Raw genomic sequence first — 21,512 nt, 5'->3', positions numbered from 1 at the left:
GGCCTCCATTTTCATAAATCCAGACAGAAGGTGACGTTATTGTAGGCATTTTATTGAGTTCTCTATCGACTATCACCATCTAATATTATATTAATATTGAATATTAAAGGGGGGAATAATAACGTTCTTGATTGATAGAAGAAGATGTATATTCATTTCTTCTCTTCTCCTCGCACGCTTTTCTATTCTTACCAAAATTATTACCCTTAGGTATAAGTATAGTTGATAATATTGTAGAGAAAAACGCGTGCAAGTAGGAGGGGGGAAAAAAAGACATATGGTATCATTGTTTAAAATACTGATGTGATTATCATCTGCCTGCTTCATTATGATTTTTGAGGGTATAACGAATGTATTTATTAGCAAAATGTTTAATGAAGATATACTACGTATAATTGACTTCGATGTTTTGTATCTGTTACAGTAGATTTGAAAAAGTCACACTCCATGAAATTGTAATTCATTATGAACCTTATTCTCAGAATAATAACTAATGAAACGACAAAGTAGAGTATTTGAAATATATTTGAAGCTCAAAGTTTAAAAAAGAAGGCTTTAATTAAATATAATCTACATATTAAAAAATAAACCATTAAACATTTAAGTTAAATATACAAAATTAAACAATTAAAATCATATAACTATTAATAATAATAAATTATAAATACAGAATATTGAAATAATAGATTGATCCAGATAATTTTTTCTTGTTCTAACATCGGAATTAAGTTAAATATGTCATAACTTTAGGTTGCAATACACAAGCGAGACGTGGAGTTTAATCAAAAAGATAATCATCCCTCTTCTTCATGTGGAAGTTGCTATATACAATTGTGCACAGGATAGATATATTTTATGAGTTTTCTGAACACCATTTCTTGGAGCCCATCAACCATAGCTAACCTTTAAGTGATATAAAAGTAATATTTATTGACTATGTAATATTGGAAAACCTAATTATCATACCCAACTCTTAAAGCGAAGTAAGTAGTCTCAGAAAAACTAGTTGCAAACCATCCAAAGCTACTACCCCCGTTGTTGTGGCCATTTAAGCAGTTGTTTTTGCCCTTTACTGAGTTGTGTATCATAATTCTTGATATGTTTAGCTAAAATAGAACCATATTTTATGGTTAGATTTAAAAAAAAATTGAATACTTACTGTTAGATAGTACAAAATTCAGAGTTTCATTTCGAAATTAGTAAATACTTTGTACTTTTTACTGATAACTTGATCGTCATTTGGTGTGGATGACTCAAAATATTTTATATGTATTTCTATAAATGACATCAGTACCAACATCCTCCATTAATTTAATGATGGTTCCTTGGGAAGGGATAGGTTTACCCGTGTATATTCTCCATAAACTTTTCGAACGTAGATGATTAGCAATGGATAACGTTATATTACATGCAATAAGCATCTTTGTGAGATCAAAGTTAAAGTCTGACTTGATGTATTCATCGTTCACTTGATTTTATAGATGAATCTTGTTATGAGATGAGGATATTGGGTAGGGTGTGTAATTCTAGACAGGAGACTAAAGGCACATTTCTATCGACAAATCTGACAAACCATCTGTTTCTCATCCGGTAAGTATTTTCCAAATTCCTAGGCCTCCATTTTCAGAAATCCAGACAGAAGGCGACGTTATTTTTTGCATTTTATTCAGTTCTCTATCGACTATCCCCATCTAATATTATTATATTAATATTGAATAATAAAGGCGGGAATGATAACGTTCCTGATTGATAGAAGAAGATGTATATTATTTAATCAATGATGCCATAAGTATTTCTTCTCTTCTCCTCGCACGCTTTTCTATTCTTACCAAAATTATCACCCTTAGGTATAAGTTGCATTTATTTTAACCTTGGATTGTATAAAAAAGCTTGGCGTGACCTGCAGGGGGAATTTTTTATTTACGTCTCTAATGATGAGGATCTATGAGGATACGAGCAAGCACGAGGAGAGGCGGGAGTGAAACGTATGGTACAATTGATTAAGGTTTATTTATATAAAAAAAAAATCTGCTTCCTATGATGCTATATCTAAAACAATAGAATATGATGTCTTTCTGTTCAATATACCATATTTATCAGTTATAGATATACTAACATTGAGATCATTTCAATTTCTTACCTTAAAGTCATAAAAATGTTATAACATGATAAATTAAAAACTAATTACCATCAATGGACCCGTGGGAATGGATTACTTTAATTGATAGATTAAAGTATTATAACGGATATTTGTGATAGTAATTAAAAAAATATAACTGAAACAACAATAAAAATATTAATTATTAATTTTAATAGAAGTTATATGCAGAGAATCAGAAAAATTAAAAATGACTAATTATACGATAAAGAAGCTATTGAGACAAAATAAAACAAATAGGTTCAACAAACTATTAGCGTAACTATTAAACTATTAAAATGTAAGTTATACATATACAAAATGAAATGAGACATTTTCTAAGGCATTGCACTTTCCCAGCACTAGAGTAGTACTATAGAGGTCTGTTATTAATATTTAATACTAAAAATGGATTTAACAAATTATTAGAGACGAATATTATTATATAAAATATAATTATTTTATATACAAAATAGAAATAGACATTTTCGTACAGAAATAAATATACTTATTAGGATAATATAAAATGCATTACAGAAAAAACCATCGAGAAAAGAGGGTCATATTATTTTTTTAGAGTCAAAAATCATCTTCCACTTGTATTTCGAATGACAAAAGAGGCACACAAGTAATAATCAATCAAGGCTAAAACTTGGAGTTTCCAGTTTATATAATTATACATCACAAACTCGACCTTATCAAATGAATTGATATCAATGTGATTTCTATCTTATATAAATCAAGACAACTGAAAGAAGTAGTTTTCTTGAAGTAGGAAATGAAGCAAACTTCGCTTGAGAAGATATGGTCTCAAGAATCTAAATGAAAGAGCAGTTGATGGAGGATGATAACGTTTTCTGTTCCTTCTTCGGTCTTTGAGTCGATTGTGTGTTTATATTGATATCCTTAGTTCTTATAGAAGTATACAATGATTTTGTAGAAGATCAGAAGGAATTTATTTATTCTTTTGCCTACAGGCAGTGGTTCGCACGGTGAAAAGTCATTATCATATACTTTTATGTGAAGGGGTATCTGCACAATGAACGATCCTTCCATTAAAGGAGATGAAATCTACTGAGTGTGGCACACAGAGACTACATCCCTTGAAAAGGACATGAAGAGATATGAGAAGGCGTGTGGCTATGATATACTAATGATTAAGTAAGAATTCTTAGAAACAATGGCTAGGTACATATGCCATTAATTTCAATCCAGGTGTAAGTGGAATTTTTAAAGACATTTGAATAGTAATGTTAATTATATCCAATATTGCACAAAGGTAAGTGGCAAGGCAAACTATAAATTATTTATTAATAGAGGGAGATTATCAGAGTGGCTTAAAAAGCTTTTTTAAATGTTCGGATTTTTACATTTGTTACCTGACTCAGGGAGGGCACACCCTGCCATAATATATGTTTTTATTTACCAAAGCTGTCATCTTTATCCTTTTTTCCCTCACTAAGGCACCAATAAGTCAATTTAGACCAAAAGTAAATTAGTATTGCCAAAGATTAAGGAATAACTTGTGGGAAAGTATATCTTACCATAAACGAGACTACAGGTAGATCCAGATATTACTTATTTTTCCATGGACCAGGATCATGAGGAATTGTACTCGGAACCAGAAAACCCCGGAGCATGATGCCTTGAGACTAGAAAGACACGGAGTATGAGGACTTGGCTTGACCTAAACATTAATAAGATGGACTCAAATGCAGCTTTGAATAATGGTATCTACTCTATTTTTTAATAATAATTAGTATTTAATATTTAGAATGAGTAATTAATAATTATTTAGGGAGTATGAAGAGGATCTATAATGAAGATGGAAAATAAATAATGAGAACTATTAGGAATATAGGTAGATCCAAGTATAATATTATATCTTACTATTTGGTTGCTTATATTGATGTACTATGTAAGTTTTATTGATGATAACCTGGAAATTTTTTTTAGCAGCCTCATTAATCACTATACATTTAAGTTTAATATTTTTCCCACCATAGACGAGACTTGAAATAGATCCAAACATTACTTACTTTCCCATATATCCGGAGCATGAGGACTCTAACTTTGTCGAAACATTGAAAACGTGGACTTAAATATAGCTCTGAATATTGGATATAATGGATATTTACTCTTTCCTTTATTTATATTTGGTATTTACTACATGAACGATACTGTTTTTTACTGCATTTAGAATAAATAATTATTCATAGAATATAACGAGGGTCTAAATGCATATGCAAGATAATTAATGAAAATTACAAATAAAGGTAGATACGAGTATAATATTAAAAATATATCGTAATATTTGATTTCTTATATTGATTGTACTATGTAGGTTTTATTGATTGATTGAAACTGTAAAAGCCTCATTCATCAGTACATATTAAGGTTTTAGACTGATTTTATACAATAAGCTGTACCATTGACAATGAAAACCTTTAGTCTTTTACCACAGAAATCTTAGCCAAAAATGTTGTTAAGACTTTGTAATTCAATTGTTCTATTGTCGACCTTCTTTAATACTTATTAAATAAGGGCAAGAAGACTATCATTTCCTACAAATTCTATCGTAATCTTTGACGAAACTACTTTACTTAGGGACTCCAATTACTTTGTTATGATGTTTCGAGAAGGAATGGCTTTGACAATATAAAGTTCAATAAATTTCACAAAATTTGGATGGCTAAAATATAGAGTGAAACACCACAGGAGTAATGTATTTTGTTCATAGGTATCTGACATAAAATTAGAAGCATCAGGACATGATTCAATTATATTCTTTAAATAAGACTTCAAATTATTATCTTTAACGCAGTTTTTCTAATGCTGTTGAAATGTAAATTTTCTAAAGGCTTGGATCCCAAAACCACAAAGGCCACATAGCAAAAATCTTGAAACCTTGCCATAAATCTTTACTTTTTCTCCTTCTTTATGGGCGAAAAAGAAATGAAAGTTATATATAACAATTATACAATGAAAATTTATGTTTTTTAATATTAAAAAATAAGATATAATTATTCTATTTATTATTTCTTGTTACATCCATAATATTATATCTAAAACATGTTAGAACTCTTCATAAGAAAAGTATTTTATATTGAAATTGTAGGTCCAATGCATTTGAGAATAAATACGCTTAAAAAAATTGAAAATATACGCCCTATATTTTATACAAATAGAAATGTGTATAAATTGTATCTTATATTAAGGAAGACATGCTATGAAATTAAAATAAGTTTTATAAAATAAGTATTCTTTCTTTGGGTTTTGATGATACCGATAGAATTGTTCTTCGACGTCCTACATAATAGTAAATCTGATTAATAGAAATAATAATTTTGTAATTAAAAAGCTAATAAGATTTCAATAATTAGAGGACACGGTAGTTTAATATTGTAATGTAAAGGATCCATATCGTCTATTATTCCTGGGATATAATGAAGAGGGATGAAACACGGAGATCGAAATTACACAACCTTGTTTTTGCTGAGAGGAACCTTCAATAAATGAATCTTTGATATTTTACATGATTTTGAGACAAGCCAAAGAAAAAAGTGAAGTATCTTGATATAAATGGAAATTATGTTCTAAGATTATAGGACTTCAATAAAACACATCTTTAATGTAGAAAAAAAATTTACAAGTATTATATAAACCAATGAACCCCAATTATAAAATATTCAACACTTCAGTTAAAAAAATAAATATCCATAAGATTTTTTAAAATGCACATTTACTTACTACAATATTATAGATACAATTATAATATTAATTACAATATATTTGGATTTAGATACACACTTCTTTTAGCAGGCTCTATCTTATAAAAGGGTTTATTTAAAAAAAATAACTTAAATAATGAATCATATAAACCTTTTTAAATTGATGATGATTATAAAACAAAAAGCAGGGGAGCCCTAATCAGTTGAAAAGTTGAGGTTACAATAATCATTGGTATTTATAGAAATAACTTCTTATCAAGAGAATTAATACTATGCCAGCGAACACCTATAAAACTTTAAATTTTTCTCATTATCAAAAAGATTCTCAATTTGCAGAGGCCCCAGAATTAAAATAGAGACAAATCTGTATTAAGCAATCAAGAAAAACAAACCGAAAAAATAACTGCAGGAAAGAACAATTATTATATATATAAATATATTTTTTAATTCTAATTTTTTTTTGGGGGAGGGAGGAGGGGGCTTGGTTTTTTAAAAAACATATCAAATTTAAATTTTTCTTCTGCTGCTTGATTTGCAGGACGCTCCTGATATTACAAAGCAAAATAATATATAAAAAATATTTTCAATTAATATCAAACTGAAATATTTAATAATTTATTCTAAATACACGAAACCTGATAATGGAACATTAAGAATCAAGTTAAGAACCTCAAACCAGATTATATTCTTCTTCCAACAACTGAATAGTAAAGCTACTGATGGAGAACAGCGTCGTAATTACCTAATTTGAGTTACTACGGATGATTCTCCATTAATATGGGAGATAAATACAAGTACCTTAAACATATTCGGATTAATCAGATTTTGTATACTTTTGAGTTTAGTTATTTACTCATATGCTATAATACGTGTTTACTCTTCAAAGTATATATTAAATCTAGTTTTTTCTTAGTACTCTAAAAAATTACAATAAAAAGTAAATAATCAATAAATATGAGTAGCTTAGTGTATGTTTAATTTACTAGGTGATAATGGTCCAATTGGAAGACACCCAAATATAAAAAAATGAGTTATTTTGTCCTCGACCTGGACTCAAGTCATTTCAATTTTTTCACTTGATATAATGCACACTTAGTAGTATATCTTATTTTAGGAGGACTTGAACTGCACTCAAAATATTTCTGAACACTTCTTATTTTTAATAAATATATCGGATGCTTTTATTACTATAAAATTTGGCAGTTCACGCCTGTAGCACGGTTGTGCTGATCATACTTAGTGTGTGGACTGTAGATTTAAAACATACATTGCAAATCAAGATCAGTATTAAGTATAAACTCGAAAATTAAGTAACTTATCGGTAGATTACTTCTTCTCTCATAGATGGTAAACATCCAGAATGATGACGCCATATGAAAAAGCTCTATATTCTATATGCACAGCTAGTCGGCACAGGTTCGGCGTATAAAGGTAAAATATATAATATTCATTATTTCATACTTAGTATAAATGTATCTTCTCATAACGAAAAAATGAGTTATGGAAAAAACAATTAATACATTTTTTTCAAATAAAACCCATTTGTTAAGTAGATTATTTTTTTACTATGTTTTATTTGTACTTAGATAATTTTCACAACATAGATAGTCATTGTAATACACAACACTCATATATTCTACTCTCTAAAGTTACGGTTTCTACTTCCGTTCTGACATCATTTACATTTGGAATAAAGCCATGGCTAACATCAATTTCTGCATAACCATCAGATGAATCATTCATTTTCCCAGGTAATCGTTCCTCTCTAACGTTTTGTACCACTAAAGATTTTAAATTGATTGTTTGATCAAGTTGCTGAAAGCCTGGTGTGATATTACCGACAAGTTTACCAGATTTTAGGGCACCAACGATAACATCTGCTTCTTTTGAGAGTTTACCCTCAGGTCTAAAAGGATTTTCGACAAATCCTTCCAATAATATAACCCCTCTCGGACATTCCATGCCAATCCAACTTTCAGAAGAAACTGAGATAAGAGGTGAAAGATTGAGCCTGTGAAAAATTTAATTGTACTATAATTCAAATCAGAAAATTGAGTAAGATAAACATTTGGCTATTCATCAGAAAAATATATAACAACTATCATATAATAAATAACATCAAATAACGATAAAAAAAATCGTTAAAAAAATATAATGATTTAAATAAGAAATAATTATGTTATGAATAAGAGTTTGGTCGAGTGAATTTTCGATTACCTTGGCCATTTAATAAGTGATCCTTTACCTCAAATGTCGTTTAACTACGTAAGGGATTAAAAATTGAGATTTCAGGCACAAACGGCTGCTAAGTTCCAGAACTTAGCTGAAAAATTAATTTCTCCTTTCCCCCCCTTTTTTCTTCTCTTCTCTTGTTATATGCCTCCCTTAACTCGATCCAAGATGACTACATATATATATATATATATATACTGGAATATAATAAAGAGGAATATAAAATATAGGTCTGCGCTCTAGTTATCTTCAATGGATATAATAATTCTAATTTATTACTACTATGTATGCAGTAAACTTGCAGCTTTAAAAGCCTCGTAACTAATTAACCGTTCCATATAATTTGAAGTGATACTTTCAGTACGAATTTTATGCATTGTAATATCAAATTAACAATTTTTAAATAAAAACTGAACTTGTGGAATGAAGCGTAGCAAATTATATATTAATATGTTATACTTTTGATGACATTCTTGTACCAGAAAATCCTCAATGGTAAACTCGGATCTTAGATTTTTGATTCAAATGGGATTTTTTTTTGTCGTTAATAATAAAAAACAAGTTGTCAGAAAATCAAATTTGAAGGTTTTTTTAAAGCATTTTCTATAAATAAATATAATATTTACTACAAAGAGAAACTGATTTATTTACTTTTTATTTATATTTCTTTCAATCCAGCAAAAATCATACTCTTTTTGCCATCTTTACAGTGAACAATGACTTAAAATGGTTAATAGTTTTTCTAAAAATTTTCAATAATAACAAAAACTAATTAAACATCCAATCATTTTTCTTAGAAGGGTAAATATGACTAGAGGTGGATGTCGAGGGGGATCTTGTAACCGATGCAGAGAAGGTAGTATCTGAAGTTAACATATGGATGCCATTACACAAAAGATTATTATTCAAATTAAAAAACAAAAACAGAAAAACATGTAGAATATATCTATAAATCGTAGGAAGGGAATATTTTGAAAGATGTTGATGTTGCGTATGTAATGTATAATAATTAATATAAATCAACAAATATCAATTAGGGGTGATAATGTATACTGAAAAATCATAATTCCTCAATAAAAATAGTATTGGACCTTGACTTTCCATGGAGCTCTGTTTGTCACTTTCCTCACAGCTTCGAGCTGTTCTTAAACATTTGACTTGTATTCAAGGACCTCGTGTCGCTTTTATTCATTTTTTACAGGCTAAAACGATCTAAAAATAGGAGAGACAAAACAGATAAGTAATTCTAAAGCAAACCCGTATCCTGGATATTATGTACCTACACATATTATGGACGAATCCCAACTACTACAGGGAGGGAAGATTCCTCCGAGGCAACATCCTTGTTCAGAGGAAAATTTTATGATTCTCCATTCTTCCAAGTGGAATAGTAACATTAACTCAATGTTAATATTATTTGAATTCGTGATTCCACGTTATTATTACTTATTTCAATGTAAACATAGAATGACAGGTTTTTATTAGAATAGGTTCAAATTACTCTTCACTTATTAGTGGAAAAATACCAAGAAACGGAAAAAAGTAGAAGTCTTCATTTTTTTATATTCTCTTCCACTCATAATTTTACTACATAAAAATTGAAAGATTGCATTAAATATACACAGAAATCGATCAGGGAAAAATCGTACACAACGAAAAGTGGAGAGGTGCAAACTTATTTGCGCCCATCAGTCAACCGACTTTTAATCATGCCAATTATTAAATATTTGTCATATACATATTTATTGAAGATTTCCCCACAGCTAAAAAGAGGTTGTGGGAATTCAATTTTCGTGCTTATGAAAGAGAAAACCGGATTGAAGATCAAAAGAGATAAAACCTCCATTCATTTTTTCTATTGGTTATGGGCTTCCCTGAGGGGGTGGGGGTGGGAAGTGTGTCAAATTTCAGATTGTTCAATGAAAAAAGTGATTAAAATAGTAGGAATTGATTGCAGTAGTTTGGGAGCTTCTACTTCCGACTGGTCAAATTTTCATAGTTGAGAAATGAGATCCATTATAATTGTACCAAACTCAAATTGTTCCTAAGTTTCTGTATAAGGCACCATCTGAACCATAGTAGGTGAAATGCCCATATGAAGAGTTTTTTTTTGTTTGAATAAGTTATTTTACTAGAGGAACATACCTGCTCTGAAAAGACCTAAAAAGAAACTAAGAGGTGGGTTGTCCTCTTGTTGAGAGTTATCTTTTGATCTCTCTAGGAATTCGAAGAACTAATTGTGTTTTTCCACTTCCTCTACTACGGTCTATAATTGGTTGATGCTAAACACTAACTTTAGTAATAATATGATTTTGATGCATTCCCTATCCATGGCAGATATCCATTTATTGTTATTTTGACTCTTTTCGAAAAGCTGCTATATGAAAAATCGAGTACTAAAACATGCTAATTTAAGCTGCAAAAGCTTTATTGGAGAAAAATTAAGTATTGCATACTTTTGAGTATAGATACTTACTCATATGCTATAATACGTCTATACTGTCCAAAGTATATGCTAAATCTGGTAAATCTTGTGTTTTCTTAGTACTCTAAAAAATTACAATAAAAAGTAAATAATCAATAAATTTGAGTAGCTTAGTGTATGTTTAATTTACTAGGTGATAATGGTCCAATTGGAAGACACCCAAATATAAAAAAATGAGTTATTTTGTCCTCGACCTGGACTCAAAAGTCATTTCAATTTTTTCACTTGATATAATGCACACTTAGTAGTATATCTTATTTTAGGAGGACTTGAACTGCACTCAAAATATTTCTGAACACTTCTTATTTTTAATAAATATATCGGATGCTTTTATTACTATAAAATTTGGCAGTTCACGCCTGTAGCACGGTTGTGCTGATCATACTTAGTGTGTGGACTGTAGATTTAAAACATACATTGCAAATCAAGATCAGTATTAAGTATAAACTCGAAAATTAAGTAACTTATCGGTAGATTACTTCTTCTCTCATAGATGGTTAACATCCAGAATGATGACGCCATATGAAAAAGCTCTATATTCTATATGCATAGCTAGTGGGCCCAGGTTAGGCGTACAAAGGTAAAGATATTATATTAATTATTTCATACTTAATATAAATGTATCATCTCATAATTCTCCATCCATGGCAGATAGCCATTTATTGTTATTTGTACTCTTTTCGAAAAGCCGTTATATGAAAAATCGAGTACTGGAACATGCTAATTCAAGCTGCAAAAGCTTTAATGGAGATAAATTAAGTATTGCAGAGTCCATCAAAGAAGAAATTCTTTGAGCAATAAAGATTGCGGCTGTAGCAGGATATTCATCTTTTTTTATCAAGATTTCAAAGATTGTTTTAACTTTATTGAGCTATGCTGGAGATATAATAAGATATTGCCCCTCTTGCTCTGATAAAATTTTAAAGTTCCTGTGTCAAATGTTTCCCAATTTCAAATAAAATAATTACCAATTACATTTGAAATATAAAAATTATCTACTCATCGTGACGGGATATCTTTCCTAAGGAAGGAGTTAATTAGTATAAATAACTACACGTCTTTACTGTTCAACTTCTTTTTATGTACAGCAAATTGGCACTTTTTTCCTTTCTAAATAAACATCAAACAAATCAAAATGGCCCGCAACCACCAATATGATAAAAGATGACTTAACAACATAACTCAACCTTTAAGTTGCGGGGATTAAAAAGAATAATAACAATAGTAATGTAATAAACAAGGATAACAAAACACACTTATCACTAGTAATAATAATAATTATGATCTTCCTTCCTAATCGGAACGTTTATTTTGGTTTTATTTTCTCTGTATAATCGGTTCTTTGTCCAAAATATTATTCTGAATACTTTCTTCCAGTAAATCTCTCTCCGTTATATTTTCTGTCTTCAACCTTTCAATAGAGACTGTATATTTCTTCCCATTTTTAAACTCCACGACATAAAAATGAGTAATCCTAGATTTCACTCTGGCAGGATCGATATATGGTGCCTCCAGAGATCTCCTGACTCGATCCACTCTAATCCATACATATTCAGCTTCTTTAAGGGCCAAAGGAATGAATGTTTTCTTAGATACATTACAAGAACCCTCATAAATTATTTGAAAATCCATGGAATGAAACCTTTTGGTCAATTCAGTTACATGATCGTAAGATAAATGATCAGACTTTTCCATCGATGCGTTTATTAGGCATTGAGGAGCCATTATATCCGTTCCAGTAATCCCGGTGAAGGCAGATATATATTATTTGAATTTTTTGTTAATCAAAATCCAAGCAAAACCTGAGGTAAAACAATTATCCAAGCCTCCTTCCAAACCATAATTGCAGCCTTTAGTGTACGATGTTGCCTCTCCACCTTACCATTAGTTTGAGGATGATATGTACGAATACAGTAAAACTCAGCCTAAATGGATAATCTTTTGAACAACTCTGATTCGAACTGGTTCCTCTGTCCGTAACTACGTAGAAATAAACTCCGAATCGCAAGATCCAGGCTCCCACAAACGCATGCACAATCGTCTTAGCTTTGATATAAATCAACAGAACTGCCTCCATCCATCTGGTTGCTCTATCGATACAAGTCAATAAATATTGAAACGGCTCAGATGATGACTGTTCAGGAACTGGGCACTTGAAACTCCCCCAACCCCCCTCCACAGAGTAAAATGATTTCAATTCATCTCTGGTGCGACTATTGACTTTAGATTCCTGGCCACTTTCAGATAGGGTGACCCGATTTTTTATTTGTTGATCCATTTGAGGCCAAAAATATCTCGATTTGATAACTTTGACGGAAGCATTCTAACCAGGATGGGATATCGAGAGAAATAAGTTGAACACTTCTCTCCTCAAGTGCCTGGGAACATAAGGTAGCCACGCCTGTTTTGATGTCTCGCATATTAATTTAATGTTTTTGTAGAGCTCAATCTCACTAAAATGACTAGAAGTATTGAGATATTCAATCTCACAATCAGCCACGGCCTTTTTTCAGATTCTTGAGCCTTGCCAACTATAACAATTCGGTTGGGTTCCTTTTAACACTACCTATACTTGAAAAGTAAGACAAGAAAGACAATCGGCGACCACATTATCATTTCCTTTGATGTATTGAAGTTCTTAAAACATATTCAGTAATTACTCCCAGATGCCTTTGTTGTCTATCTAATTTCGTTTCTTTAGAGCTTCGAAAAGCTTCCCCAACGGACGTTGGTCTGTAAAAATTGTGACCGCTTGACACTCAATGATGTGTTTAAAATGTAAAACACTCAGGTATGCCACAAGCAATTCACGATCATAGGTGGCATACTTCCTTTGAGCCTCACTAAGTTCCTTGGAATATAATCCTACTGGAACAGGTGGACCGTTAATAATTTGATGAAGAACTGCTCCTACAGCGTATTGCGATGTATCAGTAACCAAATGAAATATTTGCTCATGAGGCCTTAAGAATGAGAGAGATGATCTTTGAGAGCTTTCTTGACATCATTGATAAATGATAAAGCTTCTTCTGACGAAAATAAATCTTTCTTTCCATCTGCGTTTTTAATCGTCTCTATCATTGGGAATACTAAATTGGTAAACTAAGGAATCAAATTCCTGTAATATCCGACCATTCAAGAAATCTCCTGGGATCACTAGGTAGTACAGGTACAGATATATAATCAATTGCGTCAACGGTTTGGCTAGGTATCTGAATACCTTTGGATGATACGGTCAATCCTAAAAAATCAAGTTCCTCTTTGAAACGGAGCATTTTTCTATTAAATTTCTTTTTATTAACTGCAAATTGCGCTCTTTTCCTTCCTACATAAACATCGACAAAATCTCTATACCCTGCAACATATCCATGGGATATCAGATGACGTAACCACATAGTCAATTCTAGTCCCGTATGAGGCCTGGAAGTTTTCGTCGGACCATTTTTCCTCCCGTTTTTCCTTGTAGAATACAAAATATGAATTCGAACATCTTTTGAGATAGATTACGAAGTTAGGAAGTATCTTCCTTAGATTCCCTCTATCTTCCTTTTGGGTTTAGCTCTTGGAGAAAATAGAAATCCAATTCTTCAGGTTTTAATGAATGAAGAATGATCTTAAAAATTGTAAAAGTGAAAGAACATCTAAATATCAAATTTATCTCAGTTAGAATAATTCAATTGTTTAATGTTTTATTTAATTTATTGAGTTTATAATTTTATATGAACAAATGACATAAAAAATAAATAAGGAGAAAGGAACATGTAAAAAAAACACATACAAGTATACAACAAGAGCAAATAAGAATAAAATACAATAAGTAATTAATCATTAAATGAACCAGTACGCCCCATAATAAGAATATTTATCTTTAAAAGCTTTGTAAGACCTTGCAATATACTTTAAAGAGTCAAAATATTTTGCTGGCATTAAGGAGTAAGACTTGGTAACATTAGCAACATACTTTTACCCAGAACCAGAGATATACCGAATTATCAAAGACAAAGCAGCATATCTTGCAATAGTTAAGACGATAATTGTTCTTATCTTCTCAGCCTCTAAGGGTTCGTGATTGGTATTTTTGTTGAATATAAGAGCTGGATCGCTAAGATAATCCACGAAAGCGTGTACAGGAAGTAAATGAATGGTAAATTGACGTTTGATGAAAAAAAAAAAAAAATCAGAAAATGACTGATATTTTAGTTAATCTCAATTTTTATGTGTCAAATTTAACTGCAAACAAATTACAAGACAAACTTCTACAAACATTATTTTGTTGTAATACACAAGATTCCATTTTTACAACTGAAAAAATCCTGGACTACAAGTAGTTTGACCTGTATACCTCTAAAGAAGATGGATCAGGCAGACTAACTAATAGAAACAGAAGATTTTTGAGGAAGTACAGATATTTTGTCCTATCTTCGACCATTCCTTGTATTAATTAAATATCCACAACGAATACATTTCAACGGGTCAGTACGAACCTGATGATATTGATGGTCTTTATAGCGGTGTACATGGCACTCTACATACCATTGATGGCACCAATCTAACACATACGTCATACCCTATCACATCTAGTGTTGAAGAACTTGGCATGGACGAGAACCAAGAACACCTGCAGGTGAGCTACCACCAATATTGAACTCACTAAAACGGTTGTTGTGTTTGCTCTTTCTTCTTTCTTATTTTTAATAATTTAAGGAATAATAATTATTGTTGTGATAAAATAATAGTCTCTAATAAAGATAATATTTTGCGGCTTACTTTAGTGCAATATTGAATATAATTAATGATATTAGTCAAGTATCTTAAAAAAGTTCCCCTTCAAATGGGTTGCAATTAATAAGATCTGTATCTAACCATTTCCCCAAAGAGTTCATAATTTTCCAATTGAATATCTTAGACACACGCCTTCTGATCCTCTCTTCATGTTCTGTTGAAGGGATCAAGTCCCTGTGTGCCTCACTTGGTGGATATCATCTTCTTTAATGGAAGGATCGTTAATTGTGTAGATGCCTCTTCCCATCAACTTCTGATCTTGTGAATCATTGCATCTATCCTCAAAAATTCATAAATTTCTACAGATCTTATATGGAATAATTGTATACTTCTATAAGAACTAATTAGTTCCATAGAGAGACAGAATAATCGACTGAAAGCCCCAAAAGGGAAGAGAGAGTTCACATCCTTGATTTCTTTATAACTTGAGGGCCTCCATTGTAAATCGAAAATGAGTGAAAGATGATTCTAGACTCTTAAAGATAATGTGCCTATCTTTTTTCGATAGTTTTGTCTGCAATGCATTTTCTATTCTGCTAATAAGTATATTTATTTCTGAGTAAAAATGTCTCGTTATATTTTGTATATATATATATATATATATCATTTGTATGGATGAGTAATAATTTATTATCTATTTGTAATAATAAAAGCCCTACCTATCACTACTCTAGCGCTGGGGAAGTGCGCTTTCATTGAAGAGAGAGTCAGGTCATCATGTGCGCCATCTAGGGGAAAAAACTATTAACGTAAAAACCTAAGCTCTTTATATTTCATCATTAAACGCATACTGAAAGTAACAGAGCGGCTTCTGGAAGGGATGAGGTCAAACCAAAGAGCTACTTGATAACAAAATCATAACGTCGTGATATATTTGTTATCAAATGAACCGGTAGAAACGAACACTCGAATTGCCGCTGCTGTTTGTTACCTAAGAAAGTGAAAGGGTAAGGCTCACTTTCATTCTTTGAAATTGTCCAAAGTTAATAGACTTCTTTGACAATTGTGGATGAAATTTATAAGTCAAAAAAGGTTTATATTTAACTAAAGATTGAAAGCTTCTGTGTCCACAGTATCAGTGGAGAGATTGTATTTATTTACAATAAATGCTGGTATAATTATCGCATGTCCTCTAATTAAGTGATTTCGTAGACTTTTGATCAAATGCGGGATATCTGTGATGACACATATTGGTTCATTGGATGAGAGGGGACTAGGAAACGTGTTAATAATATTGCATTTCTTCACCACTACTTCGAGCTCCCTATATATCGCCTGATTTGATGGAGCCAGATTACTGGTTATCGATCCAACTTTCAGACTAATGGTTGAAGCTTGATAATTTCCTTAATTATAGAAATAACTTTCTTCGGATTGAATAAGTTTCCAGTAAAATGCAATGCTATAATTTGTTTCCGACTAGTTTGAATAACTTTCAACATGAAGCACAAAGCATGGTTGCGAGGACATCGTTTCAAACAATGGATGAATATCCTTCTATTGATTGTCCATTGAATACAAAGCCAGACTTTATTGTCATTTCATCAAATTCTAAAAAATAATGATGTTCATTGGGAGGGAAACTTTGTACCTTTCACCTTCAAATATAAAATGACTGTAAAGTAAATATATTATACTTTAAATTTAAACTACCTGCAAGAAAGTAATTACCAAAGAAAAATACCAAAGAGACAACTCCGAATAAATAATAAATAGAAAAATAAATCCCAATGTCAAGCCAACTAAGAGAGTATAGTTTAGAATATAACTTTAACTTAAATTATCTATTTATACTTGATGGAGGAGAGGATATTATTAATGTATAGCTTCTGTAAAAATAACTAAAAATAAATTATGTTATAATCTAAAAAATATATTGTCAGTTAATTAGAGAACATTAAACCTATCATTAAATAAGCTGTTAACCACATTCCTAACTTGTTCGGTTAGAAAACAATTAACAAGAGCTTCAATTGGTTTAAACTCTTCAAGCAATGAATATCTACGACTGATTATATTCCCTATGAGTGGCAGCAATAAACTCTGAGCAAAGATCACTCTAGCTTATAGTGGTTCTGTTAGCAGATATGTCGTTTTCCTGCAGAAGATATTTTTGTCCCAAGAATGCCATTGTAGCTTTCAAATGCACCGATTAATTTTAAGACACTTTAGCTTCCTGTAAAGTTGAATTTTGTTATGAGCATTAATAAGACCCAAGTCAGACATTTCAAGTTGTAAAAATCATGTTTTTTTATGGTCAGTTATACGTTGGATGCTAAAGATTTGGTAGTAAATAGGGTTTATATATCTTAACGCAAGACGGAAGCAATAAAAATATTGTTCAAAAAGAAGTCCTTTAGTATCCCTCTTTACAATTTTGTATAATTATATAATATTATTTTTTTTGAATTTTGTGCAAAAAAGGCTTACATTTAAACTTGGGTATAATTATTCCTAAATATAAAACAGGAATTTTTTTTTAGTTTGACTTCATAATGAATGTGGGTAACGAAGGCATTAAAAAACTTGGTGTTGTAGGTTAAAACAGGGGTCGGGTAACTTTTTTAAGCGCAACCCTGAAAGAACTTGTATATAAACGTCTTTCTTTATGGCACTCCGTTATCCCAAAAATTAATTTTCTAAATTACCCCATTTGGGGTAGTTTATCCTTGTTCTCCGACCACTGGGTTGATAAATAACTCCGAGCAATGCCGGTACTCCCACTGGTAAATCAATGAAAAGAGAAAAAAATTATAAAAGTTAATCAATAAACATTATAATTTAAAACTATTATTCCCCTAAAAAACTTGTCACATCATAAATACAGATCGTATTAAATAAATGTCAGATAAAAATTATGTGACATTTTGGAAAAAAAGCTGAGATATTATACAATGGGTGCAAAGGAAATGTGTACCATCTGAATACAACAGAAGTGTTAACTTAAACTTTTCGACATACTTTTATGTTACTCTCCTCCAATATATATGGTGAGATTAGTTTGATAAAGATGTTATTCCTTATTTCATGGGAGCTCCATGACTTCCTTCTGTTTTAGCTTCATTGTGCGCATACAACCCAAGCAGTGTGCATATGGGTTTCACAACTCTACAGTCCACAGTTAAAAAAAATCATACTAACTTTGAAGGTTTACTGTAATCCACCCAATAATTAGAATGGGTCGTAAGAACTAAAATATTGTAGAAAATACTAGAACTCATACCCTAAGACAGCGAAGTAAAGATGATATCTGCCGAACTGAAGGTCAGCAGAGTATAACTTTTAGCCTCAATACGATTACAACCTCTCCAAAATTTAAATCATGACAAACCCCAGGTTCTACAGGCAAAAATAATGTTAATTCAATGTAAAATAAATTAAACTGATAAAAAATATCTATTAAATATATGATGTAGTTTTGTTTTTTTAAGTGTTAATATTTACATTGCGCCCACTTAACACAAAGAGTCCAAAGTAAAATACAAATTAAATTAACGAAATTTTAAAGACAAGAACATTCTAATATCCTACAGTTTTAGAATACTTATTGGAAGATGACAAGGTATATTTTATTATATCTACAGCCAATTTTCAGGTGGATCCTTTGACGTCAGGTATTTCCAATGAAAAGCTCGCATATCTAGCATTGACAGTAATTATAATTGATGAAATTTATTCTTTTGTAATAAGGTATCTTCTAGTCAGCTTGTGTGCTATTAAAGGTTTCTTATTTAATAAGTATCTACTTCATTGTCGTCATATGGGATTCAAGATGTCAAATTTTACTCCAAGACAGAAAGTGTACATATTTCCTTACAGTGGTAGAGGATATCTCCCTCCTTAGGGAAGGACTTTAATGATAGCTTGATGAAAAACACCAATCTGATCCCTAATTAATTTGGATGGTCCTTTCTGACCTTAACATTAATCAAGGAGAAATATAATAATCTATGTTGCTGGATACATTTCAGGATCATTAATACACGAGTTTTCCTAATTTATATACTACAATGTCAAAATATAAGATTATATCCACGATATATTTATAGGTAAAGAAACACGTTAGGGGTTTGAGGAAGAGTTATCAGCATAAGCGTACTTATAAAGTTGCGATGGTTAGCATAGTTGCGAGGACATCGTTTTAATCAATGGATGAATATCCTTCTATTGATTGTTCATTGAATACGATGCCAGACTTTATTGCCATTTCATCAAATTCTAAAAAATAATGATGTCCATTGGGAGGGGAACTTTGAACTTTCACCTTCAAATATGATCTTTTTTATTAAACTTCCCGTCTGGCTTTTGTTTAGCAACTTAAATTTATGACATATTTAACTGAATTCATGTCAGAACAACGAAAATTATTTGGATCAATATATTATTTCAATAATCTGTATTTATAATTTATTGTTATTAGTTATATGATTATAATTGTTTAATTTTGTATATTTAATATAAATGTATGATGGTTTATTTTTTTAGTATGTAGATTATATTTAATTAAAGCCTTCTTTTTTAAACCTGGAACTTCAAATATATTTCGAAATACTCTACTTTGTTGTTTCATTAGTTATTATTCTGAGAATATGGTTCATAATGAATTAAAATTTCATGTAGTGTGACGTTTTCAAATATATTGTGACGGATAAAAAAACGTCTACGTCAATTATACGTAGTATATTTTCATTAAACATTTCGCAAATAAATACTTTCGTTATACCCTCAAAAATCATAATAAAGCAGACATATGATAATCAAATCAGTATTTTAAACAATGATACCATAAGTTTTTCTCCCTTCTCCTTCCCGCGTTTTTCTCTACAGAATTATCAACTTTGATCATAAGATTTTTCACTATTTTGAGCGCGAATTCCATAAACCAAATTTGAAAAATTATTACAATATTGATTTTTAAAATTAAGATTTTGTAAGTAACTATAAATGCAATAAAATTTAATTGTTCATTTTATTACTTAACTTAGACGAACACGCTTTACCCTTTATATTCCACCCACTTTCTTCCTTTTTATCCCTTTTTAGTCATAGATTTTAATTTTTTTCAGCCTGAATATTAAATTTCTACTCTTTCCGTAGATAACTTTTGTTGTGTTTAGGCAAAAAAGAAAGAAGAAAAAAAAAAAAAGAGACTAAGCGTCATCTGACCATCAAAGAATTTGAGAATTAGGATTGTGAAAGTTGACTAAATCCCAGTGAGTGTAAATCAAAAAGAAAAGTATTTGTTGATAACTTTAATGAGGAACATTCCTACTGAAAAAGAGCACTTATCAAAGAATAGCGCTTCCTGTTCTTTTTTACATATGAATTTTTAAAATAGAGAAAAATAATAAATAAGATCACTAATATCTTGGCTGATTACTGACATACAATTTTTTTAAATGTGTATACTCACGATTATTTTGGAAATTTTGATATTATATCCTACTTTTTAGAAAAGAACTTGGGCCAAATTTAATTAGGCTAAAATTACTGGTTCATCAGATATGGGCACATTATGGAAGTATTTCTCTATCACAAGTTTGTTCACGTTGCAGAGAACTTTAACAAACATTATTTTACTATTGCCTTACATTTACATTTTGAGTACATTTTTGTATCGAATAACAAATATGCAAAGATGGAAAATAAAATGGGTACACTTTATAAGTTTTCTTGCTCTTCATACTTTCTGTTTGTATTTCAAAATTGGAGACAACGACAGTCGAAATTTGAAATTCAATTATCACAACCTTAACAACCATTAATAAAAAAGAAATAACTTCGCTAAGTGAAGTGATGCAAAAAATATAATATTGTAGTAGGAGAAGAGGTACTTGGAATCAATGCATCCATGTACTGAGGGATGATTCCGTGAGAAATAACATCTCATTATGTAAAACACTACGACTTTTTCAATGATCTTATTTCCTCCGACCTCATCACTCAGTATTCTGATAAAATCCAAGCCAAGCAAGAAATTGCTCTTTTGAGTATGAAAATGTATTTACCATAAATAAACTTGAGTCATTGTTTAAAAACTTGGATATTTTTACATTCAAATTTGATGTTTTTAACTATTATTTCCAGCTTTATTATTTTTATGCTAGAGATGGCATAATGTAATTTTATAAGCTCAGCGTGCAAT

The 21,512-nt window shown here is 30.6% G+C and overlaps 2 long non-coding RNA genes across 3 annotated transcripts; one reads left to right on the top strand and one right to left on the bottom strand.

Annotated features, from left to right (window-relative positions):
• Window positions 1-527: 527 nt before the first annotated feature.
• Window positions 528-1,525, bottom strand: LOC139906849 (uncharacterized). Its single transcript, XR_011782889.1, has 3 exons — window positions 1,160-1,525; window positions 967-1,106; window positions 528-903 (listed from the first exon to the last, which is right to left on the bottom strand). It is a non-coding gene; the product is annotated as an uncharacterized lncRNA (long non-coding RNA).
• A 2,006-nt stretch (window positions 1,526-3,531) lies between these two features.
• On the top strand, window positions 3,532-4,462 carry LOC121127296 (uncharacterized). 2 transcript variants are annotated; one of them, XR_005867742.2, is made up of 3 exons: window positions 3,542-3,867; window positions 3,936-3,998; window positions 4,144-4,462. It is a non-coding gene; the product is annotated as an uncharacterized lncRNA (long non-coding RNA). The 2 variants fall into 2 exon arrangements; XR_005867741.1 differs by having other exon boundaries at window positions 3,532-3,867; window positions 3,936-4,462.
• Window positions 4,463-21,512: the final 17,050 nt, after the last annotated feature.

Source organism: Lepeophtheirus salmonis, chromosome 12, assembly GCF_016086655.4.
Source record: "Lepeophtheirus salmonis chromosome 12, UVic_Lsal_1.4, whole genome shotgun sequence".
In the NCBI taxonomy this organism is placed as follows: domain Eukaryota; kingdom Metazoa; phylum Arthropoda; class Copepoda; order Siphonostomatoida; family Caligidae; genus Lepeophtheirus; species Lepeophtheirus salmonis.
This window is presented reverse-complemented; position numbering and strand designations above follow the sequence as displayed.